We start from the raw sequence: 20,553 nt of genomic DNA, 5'->3' as shown, positions 1-20,553 counted from the left end.
CATGAGTTTTGTTTTATGTTAGACTCTAAGGCCCAAGCTTTAGAACTGAGTCAGGCCAAGATCTTCAAGGTCTCAATACCTAATACTATGAGCCAAAATCCACGTTTATAGATTTACCTCTCCAAGCTTCCTCCTGTGGCTTTTCCTGCCCCACTCACAGGGACCTGCAGCTGAAAAGACCCAGCACCAGGAGCCTCTTTCCTTTTCAGGGAACAGTCTGGAATACAGAAAGTCCCTGCAAAACAAAGTGCACATTTTGTTTTTCGACCTCTAAATTGCAATTCAGAAAACAAAGTGAAGGCCAGCTTCTCCTCTGGCTCCCTTAAGCTACCGTGAACAGGGATTACTTTGTCTTACCAAAGTATCTAATCTTATCTACAGCGTCCCTGGTTTTAATTGCTATGATAGTATGGGAATAACAGAGAGGAATACCAGCCTGTAGGTTAGGGAGGAACCAGGGCAAATACACTCCCTAGAGGTTTTCAGGAAGGCTCTACAGAGGCAGCAGGAGATAATTTCAGTACTGTGAAACCTGGAGAACTGTAAGGACAATCAGGTTACAGGGCAGGCAGGACCCAGATTTTGAATTAAAAGTATGTAGCGATGCACAAGCAGATACAAATAACCAGAGCCTCTTCATTTGAGGGCTTGCAGAGGACTATCTTTCTCAGGTATGCTTTTATAGGCATTAAACAGTTTTTGGCACTTGTGATAATCACAAGGTCCAAAAAACCAAAGGTAGAAAATTGCCTTTTTCTGGGAAAGAGCATTGTTAATATTGAAATCATTAAAGCAGCCAAACTGTGTGAAGGGCATCTTTATTCCCCTTTGGCACATCATGACTACACTTCGATCAATGCAAGCTACGTCTCCACAGTTTTCTTTGTCTAAACCAGCTTTGATCAACTCAATTGCACAAACTTCTTCAAGGCTGCCTCCATAGTAAAGATGTGTACACTGGGTTGGTGGCTGGTGACCTGTCCTTATCCATATGACCCTAATCATGAAGACATAAGATTTAGAAATGAGATTTTTAGATGAAGAGATAGCATTTAGATCTCAGTGGACTCAGTGAAAAGACACCATTGTGAATTGCTGCCTGTCCTTGGAGCCGCTGGGGTTTATTCCAGCCAATGGCACAGGGTACCTGCTCCTTTTGCCACTGGCAAAGTGTGGAAACTTCATCCCTTTTCAAGAGGAGAGCCATAGACAAAAGGCTGGTGGTTAAATGGAAATGCCTCCCGTGGTCATGGGCTGAGCAGCCTCGGTCCAGCCAGGTTTGGCAGCCTGGGGCAGGAGGAAGATTTCAGAGGCTGCTGGTTTGACGGGACCAATTGGTCCCCATGGCATCAGGAAAGGTAGAGAAGGTTCTGTAATAGGGGAGAGAAGGATTCAACAGGCAGAAAAAAACACCAGCTTTTAAGAGGTGAGTAGAGGAGGAGGTTCAGGTGATAAAATGCTTCTGTTTTTAATCTCCTGCTTGAACTGGTGACTCTTCTCTCCCTCACGGCTTTCCCCAGCAGCTGAGCCTTTCCCTCTTACCTGCCCCTGGCAAAGCAGAGAAGAAGCGGGGAAGGACACAGGAGACGTACAAAACTCTGGCATGCACAGAGAGTAAATCAGGGTGTTAAACAAAACCTCTGCTCTCAGCTGGCTAATGTTTCAAAGGAAAACATTTCAAACGCTGAGAGAGATTGTGCAGTTAGCCGGTGATGCAATTACATGGCTGTAAGCTGTAGAAACTCTTTCAATGTGGCACATATTAAACCTTTCAGAGGTAGTGCTTTGATTTTTAATTTTACGCTGTTGGCAGGCAATCAGGGTCTTTAATAGTATGGGGGCCAGAGGGAAAATGTTTCAAAACAGCAAGGATCTTATCATAGTGTGCAATTAATGAATAATTATTAAAAACCAGAAATAGCTGGAAGAGCAGACAAGAGCTGGCAATGCAATTCTCTGGTTTCAGGCCTATAATGAAACCTCAAGAGAAGGAAGTATGATATGCAGCTTTGTGCAATTAAAGCTGGGATTTTTTTTCCCCCTTAGTTGAAAGATCAGTGATCTTGAAAAAATATACCTGTCACTTGGTTTTGTTTTCAAGTCATTTAATTGTCGTGGCAAAGCATTTTAACGTTTGACAAGCACGGAGACATTCTTCTGTGAAATTTTGGGGATCTTTTTTACTTAAACAGTGACATTTTGATTTTAGTTTTCTTTTAAGATTTTGCAAATAAGTCTGTCAGCATGATCTGAATGTGTTAACCATGGGAAAGGGCTGCAGCAATGCTTTCCCATTGCTCTGTTTGTCCAGCAAGACACCAGAGCTGAGGAGGAAAGGTTTCATGTGGACAGCCAGGTCTGTTTGATGCTCTGCTCACAGGACAGTGCTTTCTCTGTGATGCTGAGAAAATTTCCTGACACCTGTGCTGACCTCCTATCTCTAATCTATTTTAAAAGGGCAAGAAATAGTACCTATTGCTTTCTCTCATGCACTCCTCTATCATTTACCTGGGCATTATCTGTTTCACCTCTTTTCCCATGTTCAGGCAGGAATCACCTTTCTGCCCCAGGTCTGTGTCATACCCAGCCCAGTACAGCTGTGGTCTCACTGAAACAAAGCAGCTTGTATTTCGTGCCACTGCTAGGGAGTCCTAATTGTATATATTTGGAAGCAAGATGCTTTTTCCCTTGGGGACAGGAGCAGTCCCCTGTCTGGTGCAGTGTTCTGATCCCGACAACTCAAACTGTGTGTGAACTAAGAAGGAAGAACTGGTGTCTTAGTCTTGGTGCCTCACCAAGCCAGGGAGTGCTGGCATGCATTATGCTTAGCTTCAGCATGATGGAAGAGCCCTTTAACCCAAAAACTGGCTTATGGCCTGACAAGAAATGTTAAACTCCTCCACCAAGGAGGCCTTTGGAGGGGAGCAACCATGACCTTCAGATTGAAGGCTTTGCATTTTCTGTTTCTTTCTGAAGTGCAGCTATTGCTGTATGTCATCACTGTCTTGCTTTTCTAATCAAAAGTGAACTTAGGGTTTGCATTTCACGTGGAGAGAATAGGACCTTCCTGCTTGGAAGCGGCAACAACTGTTTTGCTTGTAAAGCTGCACAGCGAATCTAATAGTTAAAGGTATAATACTCGTGTTTTCTCACTGAAATCCATTAGTGTGTGGCCCAGTGAGTGGCTCTGGCATGCAGGCTTGAAGATGCATTTGCTTGAGCAGCCTCTTCTGAGCTGAACCGCGTTTGCTGGCTGCTGTTACATTATGTATGATCGAAACACAGAAAAAGTTATTTACAACTATCAGGCATTTCTACATGCAATATTAAGAGAGGTTTTACCATTAGCTTGGAGATAGAACAGCTTAAATTGTGGGTATGTTTGTGTCTAAGTGTGAGTGTGTGTGTTTCTTGGCTGCCGGTATCTTGCTGCCCTGTCCCCAGTGTTAATCCCACTGTCTTGGCACGCTGCAGGAGTGTAAGATGTTCCATCCTCTGTACATGTGCTCTAGTGCATGACTGGTATTGACAAAACCACTGAAACTACTTGGATCTGCACTCAATGGGGAAAAACAAAATAATCTCGTGGTTCCTTGGAAGACTTTCTGGCTTGAGCACACTTTTGCATGTTTATTGAGACACTTTGAATGCCACAGAGCATGACAGCTCCAAAGAACTCCACAAGCCAGAAAGTGCTTCTTGAAACAATTAGACTTCCAAGGCGTGCTACACTGGAAACAAATGGCACACTGTTGGGGAGGAGGCCAAATTGACTGGTGAGGGCAAGCAAACCTAGAGTGATCAGCATAAATGAGCTGTGGCATTTTCTTGAAGCTGTTTCTCGGAGACACAAGTCAATCTTCACCACTGTGCCTGGTTTCTTTGTGCCAGTGTTCTGGTTTATGGCCTCAGGGATTTTTCTGTTTACTTTTCTGCCACCCAAAGCCCCCCTTTTTGCTCCAGAGGGGTGTTAATACAGTGTAAATGTTTGCTGCCTTGCCAAAGAGGTTCCCCAAACCCCTGTCCTGGCTGGGGGACTGGGACTTCTCAAGGAGACACGGGAAAGGGGAGCCTCGCTGAGCTTGGCCAGCCAGCAGCACAGGAAAGCTGCTCCTCTGAAGAAACAACTGCATACATTAGAAAATGCATCCTTTTTTGGCAGTGATGCTGCTGTCCCTGACCCTATTCCCAGGCAGGTCAGGTGGGTGCAGCAGTGTTCCAGCCAGCACTGTGTGTCTGTGAGTGCTCTGGTACCAAATGGGAGCTGTGTGTGCTCCTCTTGGCACTTGACACTGGTTTTGGGGACAGTCCCCACAGTGTTTGGCTGCTGCTTTGGCCCAGCAGCCTGTCATCCCAGGGCAGTGCTTTGAGCTCTTGCTTCCAGCTCTTCTCTGAGCGTTTGGCTCGGGTCTGGGAGGTACCTGTGGCTCGGGCTCACAGGATATTTTCTTTACAGCGAGGTGTGTTTAGTGCTCATGAAAAGCAGGTGCACCAATGGAGTTTGTTACAGTGTTTTAAGTGGCTTCATCTCCCGTCATTAATTGATAATCTTGCTGGATCTGCTATTCTGCAGTGCCAACTCAGCAAGCTCCAAGGAACTCTTGGGTAAAATGCTCTCCATTTTGAGACCATCGTTGGCAGCTTATCGCTTGATTTATCTGTTATTTCCAGGTGTGGAACTAAAAGTAAGCTGTCATTGTAAATCACTAATTCAAGCAGAGTGAGAGAACAACACACAGTTTGCATATTTCAATACCACTTAATTAGAGAAAAAAAAATGAAAATGCCTTGTTCCATCCAAACATACAGCACAAATCCTTTCTTTTAACGCTTCAGATGGGTAAAATGTCCTTTGGAGCCCCACATGTCTAATGCTGATGCTCATTTTGTTACAACAGACTTTTAGTTTTGCCCCTGGGACCAGATCAGAAAGCAGCTTTCTTTAAAGCCCAACCTAGTGTATCCCAGTCAATCTGGGAAGGAGTCCCTGCCTGCTGCTGACACACCACCAGCACTGAGGCTTCTTGACCCAGCATTGAGCCTGCTGACCTTACTTATATTTTAATTAAAAAAGCCTTTTGTGCCTGCTAATTGTGTAAATGCCATTTCACTTCCCAGTGGTGCTAGATGAGGTTGAGCTGTGTGTCTTCCCTAAAGGTGTTCTCACCTGACTCTTGTTCAAAATCAGCTTCCAACTGCAAATTGTGCTTTTGCATGACTAGACCTTCTCTCTACCAGCCCCTTTATTTCCTTGATGCCACCTCCATGGAAAACAGAATTATTTACTGGATCAGTGGGAATAACATTCTCTTGAGAAATAAGTGATTCTTGATACGATCACTGCCTTCAACCCTCCTCTCTCACCTACCCCCCTCTCCCCTTCTTCCATTACCCTTTATGCTCCTGCTGTGCTGCTGGATGACTGCACCTCCAGCATTCACGTCTCTTCCCTCCCTCTGCTCTCCATCTTGGCAGTAGAAATTGCTCCAGCAACCTCATAATTTTGATCTGCAATCATTTTGCTCCACTAGCTTATGGCAGCACACAAACCAAACACTTGCTGGCTTTTGAGGCTGGGCTGACTCCTACTGTACCGATCTCAGCATAACTTTGGAGCTGAGAGGTTTGTGAGGTGCTGGGTGCACCAAAACAACAATTAAAAATTAAAGCTGGAGGAGAGAACATCCCTTTTAAGGAAACAGCCAACATTTCAATTCCAGGTGGTGTTTTTTTCCTCTCAGCACTTGCCTTTTGCTATTTAAACACAAACTTATAAACCCACTATCCCATTATAAAATGAAATATCCTGCTTTAGGGGGGAAAAAAAGAGGCAACAGTCACACCATGTTTTGATTTATTGTTGTGATTTCTTTCTGTTTTCAAAGGTGATCTCTAACAGGCTTGTCTATTGTGGCTACAAAACGTTGCATTGTACACAAGATTTTCTCGTTCAGATCAATTTGCTAAATTTTCATTTAGTTTCAAAGTGGTTCATTTTGTTGAGGCTTCATTTTGATCAGACTAGCAGCTCGAGAGGTTTCCTGTAGCTTAGAGAGATTGCTTTTGAATTGCTACATTATTCAGTCATGAATTGTTTCTTTAGTATATGAGCAGCTGAGTGGGGTTTTTATTACAAGTATGAGTTTGAGTGCGGAACAACTACTATTTTGGCCAAATAAAGAATGTAAGGCTGAGCATAAGTCTTCACAGGACGCTGTGATGCTTTTCTGCATTGTGTGCACTGAGGGGTTTTTTTTAAGTACTTAGCAAAAGCCTCCTGCAGGGCACGGTAATATGATTGACTGCACACAGAACTTAAAAACTAATACAGTGAATTGTAGAAATGTGGCTGCACTAGTAAGAACTGAAACCATTTTCCTATCATCAGAAGACACGAGTGAGTAAATTTTGGTCTTTGTGATCAGCTACTAATTAAATAGGTCTTTGGCTGTGTTCAGCATCTGATCCTATTGGGGTGTTCCAAGCAAGTGTAAGAAGATTTCTGCAATCACTGAGATAATTGATGGGCTGGTGTAGGGTAGCAGAGCAAGTACAGCTCCAGTGTTATGCCTTTTCAAATCTGTTTTCCTCTGTGTTGTTTCTTGCTGTTTACCAGTGTACACGATTGCTTTTTTCCTCCCTTGAATTAGTTTCCACCTCTGTGGGACTTTTCCTGTTTTCCAATAAAGTGAACTTGGGTAAACGGCAAACAGTAAGAAAGAAATGGCTGGTCTGTGAAGGTGCTCTCTCTGGATTTAAGGAGACTCTGGAGATGGAAGGATCTTGCAGCAAATCAGGTGACATTATTCACTTAGTGTGTGGCAGCAAATTAGAGAACCTTGCCTGTTCCAGCTGCCTTAGTAAAGAGATCAGGGATCCCATCATTGCCCCAAAGCAGATCTCTAGCCGTGTTACACTGTAATAAGTTTTACTGCTGGAGTGACTAAAACTTGTTTTCCCTGTCTTCAGAGGAGAGTTTGGAAGGGCAACCTACTGCCTGCAGCACAGCTGCCCGAGATTCACCAAATCTACTCCCTTGGCTCTCTGACTTCAAGGGGACGAGTCCAATTTGGCTCTGGTATCTTAGGAGACAGCTGCTTGTCTTTTGCTGTGTGACTTACTGGTTAAAGAAGTTTATTGCCATGTGAGAAGATGCTTTAGACTTTTTGCTTTAATCTCATAATCTTGAATATTTTAAGAAAAATCAGTTCTGTTATCTCCTGGGAGTTTCGCTCATCAGCAGGTGAAAACCTTACAGAGCTCCAGAAAAAGGTATCTAAAAGTCTCTCCTTCCAAGATGTCTTAGTTGATTGATAGATCTGAGTAGAAAACCTTGTTTCAAAGTAAGAGGCCATCTTGCAAAGAGGATGAGCAACGAAAGTTTAGTAGATATAGGTATGTTAATAGAGGCAGAGCAGCTCCCTAATTTGGTAGCAATGTCAGAAGCAATATGATGATCTCTTTCTGTCATGGTATGGGCCAAACTGAAGATCAGCAGCTGAACTTAAGGGGCTACATAAATACATAGGAATGTTCCTAAATGCTTATCATTGCCCTCTCAGTTGCTGTGAGTACTGATAGTTAGTTATCTTCTTTCTCTCTTTCATGGTTGTATATTTATCACATGTGAAAGGGTTATTGGAAAGGTCTTTTCTCCACCACTGTGGTCCTGTGTGCCCAAAGTTGGGGCCAGCTGCATGAGGCTGGAAGAGGAAACATGGCTTGTAATTTACAGCAGGCTAGATTTAGTCCTTGCTAAAATCCCCTGCATCTTCACTGTGCCCTGAAAAACACCACGTTTATCACCAGATTCCAGGATTTGCATCAAAAATAGCATAGCTACATCTTGATTCCTCTTCTTTGCTTATATAATTCCCTCTAAACAGCACTGTCTTGTTCCTGTACTTTCTAGGAGAGAGGGAGAGAGCAAGAGGAGCTCTGGCTTAATTAGTTTTCTCAGGTCTGCAGTAATATCTTATAGTTCGTAGTGTTTCTTGGAAAGGTGCTACAAAAGATAGAGCGAGCTGCATGCTCCAATTCCACCTGGAATACTCTAGTTAGCTGGTGGATTCACCTCAAGGAAATAAAAGAGAGTTAAAAGGCCAGCAAAAATATACCCTGTACGGCTTGGATAAAGAAAGGAACATGCACTGCTTTTTTTTTCTGAAGTTAAAAATCACTAAAAGGAGGTTTACTGCCAATAAATGATACATGACAAATTGAGCTCGCCTCTTTTACTAATACAAAGATACAAACCTAAAGTTGCACTTTTAGAGGAGAAGAAGAAATGCTGCCTGATGTTTGCTGTGAGCTATTGCTGCATGCTGGCTAGCTGAGGCATTTCGGAAGTCCCCATCAGCTATCTGAAAGCCAAGTGCAAATATCACAGTACAGACTCAGGGCTCCCAAACCAAACGGTGCCCACTTGCTCTGCAAATCTATGCTCAGGTGTTTCTTTGAAGGCCATTTTGTAGAGCACGTTCATATGGAGAGACTTTGAGTGTGGCAGACTCTGAATCAAGCTGCTGCTAAGGTTGTGTCAAGGGGGAGGGATACTCTTTATCATGTACATCTACTCCTTGAAAAGGTATGAGAAAGGAGGTTTTGACATGTTTGCACTAGTTACGATTCTCTGGACAGAACTGAAATGTAAATAAAAGGAGATTCGAGTGTTAGCAGGGAAGAGACTTTACTGCAGTGGAAATACTACTGCTCCCTGAATAGCCTTCTCGAGAGGATGCTGCAGACAAGCAGTGTTTGGCCACAACATTTTTGTTTTTAGCATAATTTTGAGTAGCTTCACCACTGCACTGGGCTTTGATCCAAATTAGGCAAACCTTAGGCCCAATTTAAAGAGCTAATAGTTACTTTATTGTAATAGTTACTTTATGTTCCCCCCCATTAACACAATAGCCAGGACATGCCTCAGGGAGTCAGACTGGAATTGGGCTTTCATTGACCTGCAGTGTTGGAATTGCCACTGTGGATGTCTTGGAGATGGCTGAATCAGAGATTCCCCTTCTGCCTGCCCTTTCCAAAAGATGGCTGGCTGCTGCCCCAAAATGCCTCATTTCATTTCTCACAACACAGTTTCCAGGCAAGAAAGTCTTCCTCACTCTCTTGCAGATTAGCATCTTCTTTAAACCTTAAAACAAATTGGTTCAGAAGGTGTGTGAAACTTCAGCTTTCACTTGGACTGCATTTGTTTATGGTTTTCCCTCCAAAAAGAAGAGGGGGTCTGTTCAGAGCAGGAGAAGGCTCACATTTGTCAGAAAGAACAGGCTGTTGGTGTGTTTAGAACGTGGGGCTCCCTGGGGCAGCCTTTCACCTCCCCATGCCAGATTTGTAGTGGATAAAAATAAGTATTTGGACTGTGTAGGTGCTTTGCTGGTTGATTGTACCTGAGGATTAGCTCCTGGGGAGTAGCAGCTCCCACATGCCATGTTGGGGTGGGACCTATCTGTACGCACAGTGGCCTTCAGTCCCGAGCTGTCAGCCTTTTGTGCCACCCGTGCCACGTCTGCCTTGGTGCATTTCTACTCTTTCTCTCCCTGGATCCTATTCTCTGTTGTGGGTTTTGATGTAGAATTTAGATAACTGCATGTAATTTTTATGGCAATTTGCTTTGGTTTCTGTTCTCAGGCTGCAGAACATAAACTCCGATTGCATTTGTGTTTTAAAGCAGCTGGCAAGCACGATCCTGCTGCCATTTGTGCATCAATAATTCTGTTTTCATCCGACTTGCTACAAAACAGCAAGTTTTCTTCATTTGTGGGCTTTTGGTACAAAAGTCTGCCTTGGAGATTGGTAATATCTCTCCTTTAGGAAGAGCTGTGCTAATTCCCCCATGATCATCAGTTCCATATAACACACAGCTCAGGCCTGTCTTTCTGGCAGAGCTCACGAGTTCCTTACGTATCTGCCGAGCTAATATATTGTCTCTCTGTATTTGTATTCTGCAGCTGATTGTTCAATGATTTCTCCTGCTGAATTGCAATAGATGAGCTGTTTAATGTTGCAACGGCTGATTTTGCAATGTAGAAACAACACCACAAAAAAGAGCCCCAATTCCAAATCGCATTTGCTACTTAGAACGCAGGATTTAAATGAGATTTATATGGAAGATGTATTTTCCCCATTGTTTCGCCAATGTGGAAAGAAAACAAGTCTTCACTCTTTCTAAAAGAAAATCAAAGCAATTGTGGCAAGTATTTATTTTGCAAGGAAGAAGCATCAATAAAAAACTAAACCTGTTCTTTCTGCACATTCCTGTCCACAGAAGTGGGTTTTAAGAATCCTTTCTCAAGGCAGAAATAACCAGCTCCAATCAGAGTGGCTTCTGACAGCTGGAATGTTAACATTTTTAAACAGCAGCATCTCAAAATGTACTTGGTTTACCATGATATGTCTTCTGGTGCTGAGCCTACATATATTTCTACAATATTCTTGATCTTCTTTTCACCAAAGTAGCTCTGATTTTAAATTGCTTTTATGCTCTTACTGGAGGATCGTTGTAGCGAATGGAAATGGAGGAGATGGTGGATTTTGTAGTGTTGATTGACAAACTGCATGAGCTGAAGACTTGAATGAAACGCCTGATGGTTGCTTCAAATGCCAAGTTGGTATTTACTGTAAGGTGGTATGATTTCATAAACATTTACCCACCTCTGCAAGGGAAAGTTCCTGTGTGACCTACTCTAGGCGATCCCGCTCTGGCAGGGGTTGGACCAGATCATCTTTCAAGGTCCCTTCAAGCCTTTGAGATTCTGTGCTTCTGTGAAAGCATCAAAAAGGACGAGAGAATTGATGAAGTTCTCCTGTTAGCTTTTACATCTCACGGCAGTTGGCTGTGCAGTGACCACCTTGCTTCATCCTCAGAGCTGGGGTCCCCCAGACAGGCTCTGCAGCATGTTGGTACACTGACCTGCACACAGGGGATTGCCACCCTGCAGGGTGCTGCTTCAGCACCTCACTGCCAAAATGAATCATCCAGTGGCTGTATCATAGACTAAAGCCATCATTTCTGTGTAAGGTGGACACACTTAAGACTGAGTTACAGCTGATGAGGAGCACTAAGATGAAGTTTGAGATTGGAAGTTTAAAGGCAAAGAGCACAATTAACTTGCATTTGGAGTAAAATTTTTATCATGAGCAACAGAAATGAAAGGTGGGAAAAATTAAAGGTGGGAACTTGTGTGGGAAAGGTTTTTGAAGGTGCTATTGTTGCTGTGTAGCACTGGCTACCATCTCTATAATAATTTTAAAGTATGTGATGGGTTGGCCCTGGCTGGATGCCAGGTGCCTACCAAAGCTGCTCCATCTCTCCTCTCCTCAGCTGGGCAGAGGAGAGAAACTGTAACAAAAGGCTGTAGGTGTAGTTAAGGGCAGGGAGAAATCAAGCAGCAATTAACGTGACAGGCATTGATTTGAGGAAATCAGTTTATTACCAATCACATCAGAGTAAGATAATGAGAAATAAAACCAAATCTTAAAACACCTTCCCCTCACCTCTCCCTTCTTCCTGGGCTCAACTTCGCTCTTGATTTCTCTCTCTTCTCCCCACGGGTGATGCAGAGGGACCGGGAATGGGAGTTGTGTTTAGTTCATCATACATTGTCTCTGTTGCTGCTTCCTCCAGCTGCAGTTGCTGTGTGCAGGGGACTTTTTTCATAGAATCATAGAATGGTAGGGGTTGGAAGGGACCTTTAGAGATCATCTAGTCCAACCCCCCTGCAGAAGCAGGTTCACCTACATCAGGTTGCATAGGAACATGTCCAGGCAGGTCTTGAAGATCTCCAAGGAAGGAGCCTCCACACCCTCCCTGGGCAGCCTGTGCCAGGGCTCCCTCACCTCACAGTGAAATAGTTTTTTCATATATTTAAATGGAACTTTTTGTGTTCCAGCTTCTTATCTCTGCTGTCCCAGAGGTGCTGCCACCATCAGTGATGGACTTGGCCTTGGCCAGTGGCAAGTCCGGCTGGGAGCTGGTTGGCCTTGGCTCTGTGGGACATAGGGCAGCTTCTGGCAGCTTCTCACAGAAGCCACCGCTGTAGCCAATGCCCCCACCCCCACCTTGCCAGAGTATTAAAACTATCAGGATTTCCTCTGGTAATGTAAGAGCACATTGGCTTTGAAAAGCACCTCGTGGCTGTAACGAGTGCTTTGCAAGAAGGCTGCTCACACTCAGTAACGCCGCTTCTGTCGGAGCCTCCTGCAGCATTTTCAGCTTTTTCTGCTGTTAGCACTGTGCTATGGCAATATTTAAAAATATTTGAGAAGAAAAGCTTGACCCTGCTAAGAACTGCAGATAATTGTCAGATATTTTAAATTGCTAAGAAGTAAAACTGTTAACACTCCCGTCCTCACCAACTACACTGCGCGTCTCTGCGTTCCCCTGACAACTTCCGACGCAGCCGGTATCACTCTACCTAACGGCTGGGAAGTGACAGTGCAAAGCAAAAAATAGCTGCTTCCCCTGAAGAGCTCTCTCTGCCTTCGCTTGTGGAGAAGAGCTTGATGGAGCCCCTGCAAGCTGTGATGTTTTAATGCTGTAGAGTCAGAAAAAATTTTACTGTCATGCCCTGTAAGTCCCAGCTGGATGGTCAGGGATACAGAGACTCGAAGCTTTGGTTCAGCTCCATGTAAGTCTCTCCTGATCCTCTCCTTGTTTAACAGGAATGTTTGTGTTTCTCATCCCATTATGCTGATAATCAGTTGTAGAGGACTGAAGTACAGCAGAGACTGAAGTGTCTTCACTCAGGAGGAAAGCACAGGCGTTCTCCTGGGCAGGTTCCTTCAGCATTAGTTTCTGTTAGAGATTAGCTTGCTGGAAACACAAAATTCAACTCACTCTTTGCCACTGAGTAATTGACATGATATTGCTGCGCTGCATCCAGCCAGGAGCAGCTCTTTGTTGCCAGTCAAGAAGAAGAAATGTGTGCAGCAGGGCAGGGAGCACTCTGAGGACTGAGCAAACCTTTGGGTGATGCAGGGATTTCAACCAGGTAGAGGAGCTGTGGGCACGCTGTTCTGTTGTGTCATTGATTTGACCCAATGACACAACATTGGGCCAAAACCTTTGACAAGCCAGTTTGGTCTCACTTGATCCTGTGGCACCCCTGAGGGTATTTGAGTGAGGGGAGAGTGTAGTTCAGTCCAAGTGAGAAGACTTACACTTCTGACTTTGCCACCATCTCCTGGCTCTCAGTGATGATTTACATTGGCTTGTAGTCACCTGTGAAGTGAAGCATCAAAAGTAGCTGCAAGTGTTTTACATGTGCCACGGGTGACAAATACCTGTGTGAAATTGCTGTCAATGTGCCTGGCAACTCCAGTTACCTATGGGAAATTTTAGTAAGGAAAAAAATAGATTCCCTATGTTGTCACTGCTCTACACTTCAACACATAGAGGAGCCTGGAGAAGATCGAAGGAGTTAAAAGGTGTATGTAAAGAACATAGGGGTGGCACTTTTTTTTCTGTTGTCTCTAGTGACAGGACAAGGGGTAATGGACAAAAGCTGGAACACAAACAATTCCACTTTAACATAAGGAGAAACTTCTTAGCTGTAAGGGTGAGGGAACCCTGGCACAGACTGCCCAGGGAGGGTATGGAGTCTTGTGCTCTGGAGGTTTCCAAACCCACCTGGACACGTTCCTGTGTGACCTGATCTAGGTGGACCTGCTTTAGCAGGGGGCTGGACTAGATGATCTTTAGAGGTCCTTTCTAACCCCTACCATTCTGTGATTGTGTGATTGTACATTGCTGTTTTGAGGAAAGAATGGCTGTTTCCAGGTAGAATGCATGCACTTCTTCAGCATTTGTGATTCAGAGAGACTGTTAATGGTGTCTTCAGCGGGAAGAACACAACAGCAACGTATTTATTAAAACCTTGCAGGTTCGGGGCATTTATTGCACCAAGAGGCAGCTTGGTTCTTGTCAGTGCCTTCTGTTTATTGCACCAGTTTGTGGGACAGCACTGTCCTATCACCCACTGTTGTGGCTAATGAGCTGTGGCCTTGACTCACAGCACCCTTGAGGCCAGCAGGCTGCGGGGATTGCTGGTCCAATGGCTTTTTGCTGTTGACAGAATCAGACGTACACAGAGCTGGTTTTCATCTGTTTGTCCCAGGCCATATGCTTAATCCTTCCAGCCGTATTTATAAAGATAACTAGTTTGTTGCTGGCTGCTGTTCAGTTTAAACCCATTCTGAGAAGGGCTGTGGTGTGTTTGCCAGAGCCTCTCTGTGAGCTCTTGGAGAATTGCCTGCTTGTGCTGGTGACAAAAATGTTGTCTCGCTACCTCCTCTGTCTGTGTTATCCCCACAGCACCAGCACAGACTGGAGCAGGGGCTGGGGTTTTTCTTGGTTTTGCTTTGCCAGTGGAGTCCCTGTGCACGTGCTCAGACCCCTGTGCACGTGCTCAGACCCCTACGCATGTGCTCAAACCCCTGTGGTGACTGCGGTCTGTACACGAGGCAGCTCCACGGCAAGGGCAGCCAGTCGCTGGCGTGCAGCCACGAGGAAACTCCTTGGAGGAGGCTGACGCACACAGCAGCCAGCCCAGATCCATTGGCAGATCCCAAAGTGAGCCTGCAGATCTCTCTGGTGGTGAGAGAGGCTCAGATGGGGACATCACTGGGAGAGATACACTGGATCTCCACTCCTCCCTCTAGTTACTAACTGAGTAGGGACAGTTTACCTACTGCCTTCTCCCCTTCCAGAGAAGCATTTCTGAAAGGCAAATCTGTGATTCTGAAAGTTGAGAGTAAGAGGAAGAGAGTTGCTGAATAATTTGAGCTTATACAAAATGTATGTGGCAAGGCACATATTGACTTGTTTCAGTGAATATCAAAATTTATTGTCCCTTGAACTAAATATTGACACAGACAAAGCAGTACCAATATTTATCTCTTGGGTTAATTCATTTTTATATTCACCTCAATATACATCAATATGTGCTTATTGTTATTATTATAATGTTTGTCCTTCAGCAGAAGGAACTCGCCTGTGGTTGGGAGGGAAAAGGGAGGTTGGCATTAGTATTCTTTTCCCGTTTTAAGCTTCATCGTGCATGGAGCAAGCTGCAGCCCTCGTTCAAGCAAAACCCGTATTGATGGTTGTGACACTCTATGCAGTGAATACAGGATTGAGAGATTGATTTTTGGGAAATGTGAAGTTAACTGTCACTAGTGGAAGGGGCAGCAAACCCACTGCTTGTGCTTTATAGACTGTTGCTCGGTGTTGGCTCCGGCAGCACCTCTGGGACTGAGTGAGCTCCCGAAGCGCTCGCACAGCCGGGGCCTTGGGGCACAAATAGACAGGGCGTTGATTCTGAGATCCAGCTGTGAATGATGCTGCTCCCACCAAGCAGAGCACACCTGCAGATCTGTTAGGACTCCTGTGGTAAGCTCTTCTTGTGCCTCTCTCCTCTGTGATGCCCTGCCTCTGCAACACAGCTGGAACTTTATCTGTGGTCACTCTAATGCCATAGGGGACCCGGGGACCTGCTTAGGCCTCCTGCATTTGTTCTGAGAAGCAAGTGTGTATGTGTGGGCAAGAGAAGTGTGGCCACTTCAGCATGTCTGAAGGATCCTCCTTCTGATCTGCCCTATTGCCTTGTTATCCTAATTCTAGATCTTAAAGAAGACCAAGATTTCCTAGCTAGACAGGGAGGGCAGGCTGCACAAAAAAGATGCAGGCATGATGGCACTGAATGTCACAAGACTTGTTTGGGATCCATAAAGGCCTTTAAGTACACAATTTATGCTATAGAGGCCCCTTTATGCAGAGACATCAGTTAGAAACACTAATGCCACTGTTGCTCCCTGGATCTTGCTTTTAGACGTCCTGACTTGAAACACAAGGGAGTTGAAGGAGCAGGCAGTCACCACTCTGTAAGAAGCAGGACAAGGTGTGGTTCTCTCCCACCCCTGTGCACCCTTCTGCTCACCAACAGGCAGCTGCTGTTTGTCAGAGACAGCAGGGTTTGAGCCTCTGTGGCTGAACACAAGATACTCACCAGGAGATGTGAAAAGCTGAAAGTTTGGATCTGAAATTCTCCCCAGCTGCTAGTAGACCAGAAAGACTTCTTCAAACTCTTACCTGCCAGAAGAAGCACTGGTAGGAAATCCTTGAGGCTGGAGGGCAAAGCCTTCCTCACCTTGCCCCCCCACTGAGGAAGCACAGCCTGCGTGGCTCCTGCTGCCGTGCCAACGGCCGCTTGCCATCCCTCTGCTTGGGTTCTCTGTTGCACTGACACATCAGACAGTGAGTGTCACGGCTGTTTGTACACTGACATTTAACTGACAATTGTCAGTAGGCAGTGAGCATATGGTAGGTGACTTCCCACGTTCAGGCAACTGCAGCAGCAGAGACATGGAGCAGCTGCGGGTGCAGGAAGACAGCGCTGCATTGATCTGCAGCTGGGAAGGTCAGCTCAGTGACTGGAGACTGTTTGTGGCTTGGCTTTCTTCTTAAAAGTTAGAGAGATGGGAAACTAATGATTTATGCCTTTAATTCTAAGGTAAAGCAAGGTTTTTGAGTCCTGGTTAAAATACTAAACACAAATACGTACCAAAACCCCACCTCCTGGAAGTAACATTCTGAAGTAGTTCCGGAGTCTTTGCTTTTTCCTTCTCCTAAATTAGCAGTAGGTGACAGTGTGACCATCAAGAACCTGATTAGTGAGAAGGTGGATTGGGTTGTGTTTTCAAAGCTCTTTGTAGCAGAATGAAGCAGGGACCAGGTGCTTTTCTTGTGATGAGTGTTTCTTGATGTTGTTACTTAACGACGAGCGGCAGTCTTGGTGTTTTGCTCTTTTGGGAGGCAATGACTCTGGTGCATGGCTGGAGGACTCTGTGGCTAAGGCACAGGGCATTAGTGTCACCTTTGAGTGTAGTCGGGCAGAGTATGTGGGTGTGGAATGAGCGCTCAGAAAAGTCTCCCCCTGATGCAGCTGCATCGCTGCGTGCACTTGACTCCTGCCTCAGAACCCATCCGCTCGGATTCCACTGGCGATTGCCATTTAAATGTCAGTTTACGAGCAGATGTTGAGAAGGCGCCTTTGTGCCGTTAAATAAATCACAGAAAAGCAAATCTGAGGCTTAATGCTGCTGAGGCTAACGATGCCGAGTGGCGGTGGAGCCTGGCAGGCCTCAGCGTGCCGGGGCAGGCGGGGTGAAGTGCCACGGGCAAAGCAGCATGTATAGGAGCTCACCACACAGCCTGGGTTAATGGGCTACAGCAGCCAAATAAAGCCTGGTGTTGGCATTTCCTAGTGACAATGCCAATTTTGTAGACAATTGCAAGTATTGTGGGCTGGCTGGCAGTGGCCAGGACAGAGGGGAAATGTCAGGCTGTAAAAGGAGTCAGATTTAAGCGCTCAGGTGCGGGGAATCTTTCTATTCAATAGAACAAAACCTATTCAATAGAACAAGCAAAATCTGGAAGGCTGGTGAAGGAAGCCCTCTCTACCCTACCACACATTTGCATCTATTTAAAACCCTTCCCAATAAAGTTCATAATGAATTTAATTCAGTCCCCTATGGCCCCGAGGAATGTTCCAAGTAATAAAAAAGTATTGCTAAGGGACAGCTGACTGCCAAGCTCCTATCCTGTGCCAGCAATGCATATGTATATTATTGGCACTTAAACACTAGGTTTATTTTACTACATAAATGATCCTTTGTCACGGACTGAGAATTAATATGGTACGATCCGCTTTTGGGAAGTTACAACAACGATGCCCAAATTGAAATCATAGTTGAATTCGTGTGCTGTGTTTTTAAAGAGGTTTGGGGGGGGGAGGGGGTTGAGTTTGGTTTTTCTTTTTCAGATTAAAATAGTCTGTGGACGTGGCAATTCCTATTTTGGGTAAACTGGTTTGTGGCTGGTTTATGGAGCAGCTTTTTAACTAGGAGTCAAAGATCTTTTCACGCCTTTTTTTTTGTTGTTGCTACCTTGACATTTCTGTATCAATGTGAACTGAATTGTAAGCTCCAACACTGACTTAAAGGTTGAGATGTGTTCGCTTAGAGTCAACCAGGTAACACCAGGGCTCCTGGCTTCTCTTGGCACGGTCCAACGCACTTCTGATGATTAAACCGAGTGATTCAAACTCCTGTTGGAAATTTCAGGCCCAGGAGCTGGAGGTCACTGGAGCAGAGCATGGCATTGTTTATAAAACATCATCGTCCCATGGAGGAGAAATCTCTCCTCTCAGCTACTGTGTCACTTCACTGCAGTAGTCAGGAGAATGGGAAAAATGATGGAGCTACTAATTTTTGTCTCACTTTAATAAGAAGGAATGGAAGGGAAAGTTGGATAGGACATCGAAATGTGAAGGAGTTTAGTTCTCAGCAGGGAGCAAGCTGAAAGACAAAGATGCATCAGCGCTGGTGAGAGACATTTGGTTCATGTTCTACTTGCTACAAAGACGTTTAAGCACCTTCTGCACATTGCAGTACCACAGAACCTGCTGCAGCCTGTGTATCAGTTCACACGGATGGCAGCAGTGACTAGCCAAAACATATAACATGCTGAGGTCTGAACAGAGCTTTGCTTCTGGTGTGCTTCAACTCGCTTCATTCCTCTACAAGTGTGAACAGCTGGAACAAATATTGTGACTTTGCCAGTGTGTTTATTTACATGGTGCATCTCTGAACCTACAGGCTTTTTCTTTCCCCCAGGGTGAACAGGAGCAGTTACTCTTCCCCAGAAAACAACAGTTTTGCAGACAGTCCCCTCCCACCCCCCTAAAGATGAACCTCCTCACACTGTGCAAGGGCACCTGCAGATCATTTCACACACACACACACAAAATTCTTGGTTCCCCAGAATGAAACTGTCTGAAGAATATACAGAGTAGTCTTAGGCATTTGGCAGTTTGAACTAAAAAGAAAGGTCAAAGGCAAAGGAGGCAGAAAGGAAGCAAAACCCAGGCCATCTCAGAGCATGGCACTGGAGCTTTCCAACTGAATGCACACATTGTTTGCTCAGCTTTTCACAGCAGCATTCATAATTTAGGAAACTATTAATCAGCATGATGGAGTGTCCTGTTTCTAACCAAGAACAACAAAAAAATTACTCGACAGAGCTTATTTTCTTTTCCCTTGAAGGAGATCCTCTGGTGCAATCTGACAGGAATTCTGCAGACCTGGGTTTGTGGGCTTTGCATTTCAGTTGCACAGGAGAAAAAGCCCCAAGGGAGCACCAGCAGCAGACTTTTGTGGCCTTTTTATAAGGCGTGTCACAAGCCACTGCACAGGGCTCCTTATTTTCTGTTCTTCCATGCCAGGACCACTATCCCTGTATTTGTTATGCTGACAGCAGAGAAAAACATGGAAGGCAAGAAAATCTCTAGGACTGATACAAAATGCAGATCGGCTTTTAACAGAGGCACAACAGGTACTGAAGTGAGGCAGTAGGGCAGCCAAGCACAGGGGCGTGGGATGGGGTAGGGGTGGGAATTTGGATAAAGAGCCTGTGGCTGTGGAGAGTTGTAGTGCTTAAAGAGTCGAAAATGACAAAGACATTTATCACCTGCCTACTGAGCACAACCAGCCAGGGCTCTTCATGTAGTGCTGCAAGTTTAAGATGCTTCCCTATCCTATCAAAATTACTAGGACATTAAGTGATTAACAGCAGCAAATGATCAAAAAGACAACTTTTATTTGGTACCCCATACAGTGAGCTCATAAATTTGATAAAGCAATTAGAGCTTTCATTAATGTCCTTTAAAAACAAACAAAAAAGACATTTCATGCCTTTTCTTTGCTTGGGAGGGTGGTGGAAAGAACCGGGACAGACTGTTTAAGCCCCAGCAATTTCAAAGTGATGAAAATTCATTCTTTTTTTCCTCCCCTCCTCTTTCCCCCTTGGCCAGCCCACGGTGGAGGAACGTTCAGACACCCGACACATCAGTCACCCCCTTTTTAATGCCATTAGTGATGCAGCAACACATATTTATATTTACATATAAATACAAAATGGTCAGATACCACATTTTAAAGCATAATTTATAATCTGAAACCGCGCACACTCTCAGGACTAGGCTCTGGTTTGGCTCATTTACATTCATCACGTAATCCCACTGGAATCTGATTTTTAAGAAAGCCCAACGGTATCGTAATTACCATAAAAAGATCCCGACATAGTTTACTTAAAAATATCTTCTGTAAGAGGAAATTTACCAAAAATAACACGAAATATATCATTATGCATACATTTCCTTCTTGGTTTTCTTTTTTTTTTGTAAAGTACAAACAAGAATCTGATCTCTTCTGGGTATTGCCTGATCTGATATGGCTATAGGTTCTAGTCATTTTGTTTGTTTTTCAAAGGGAAGGGAAAGACAAAGAAAGGTAAGTAACACGAACCAAAATGGAAATGCCTTCTTCCCAAAGATACAGCTATCAATGAAAGAACACTTGGAGAACTAATAGATGACAACAGGTACAAGGTAACACTATGGGAGCAGATGGCAGTCTTTTGTCGGAGCATGTGCTGGAATGACCTTGTAACAAACAAACCAAAAATGCTACTGGCAGGAAAAG

General features: G+C 44.7%; 1 protein-coding gene across 1 annotated transcript in view; it reads left to right on the top strand.

The window, feature by feature from the left end:
* Positions 1–20,553, top strand: part of GPR39 (G protein-coupled receptor 39) — an 80,917-nt gene that overhangs the window by 59,512 nt on the left and 852 nt on the right. The gene's annotated exons all lie outside the window — the stretch shown is intronic.

Source organism: Colius striatus, chromosome 11 (genome assembly GCF_028858725.1).
Source record: "Colius striatus isolate bColStr4 chromosome 11, bColStr4.1.hap1, whole genome shotgun sequence".
NCBI classification, from domain to species: domain Eukaryota; kingdom Metazoa; phylum Chordata; class Aves; order Coliiformes; family Coliidae; genus Colius; species Colius striatus.
The sequence above is the reverse complement of the archived record's forward strand: the minus strand, read 5'-3'. Positions and strand labels throughout refer to the sequence as shown.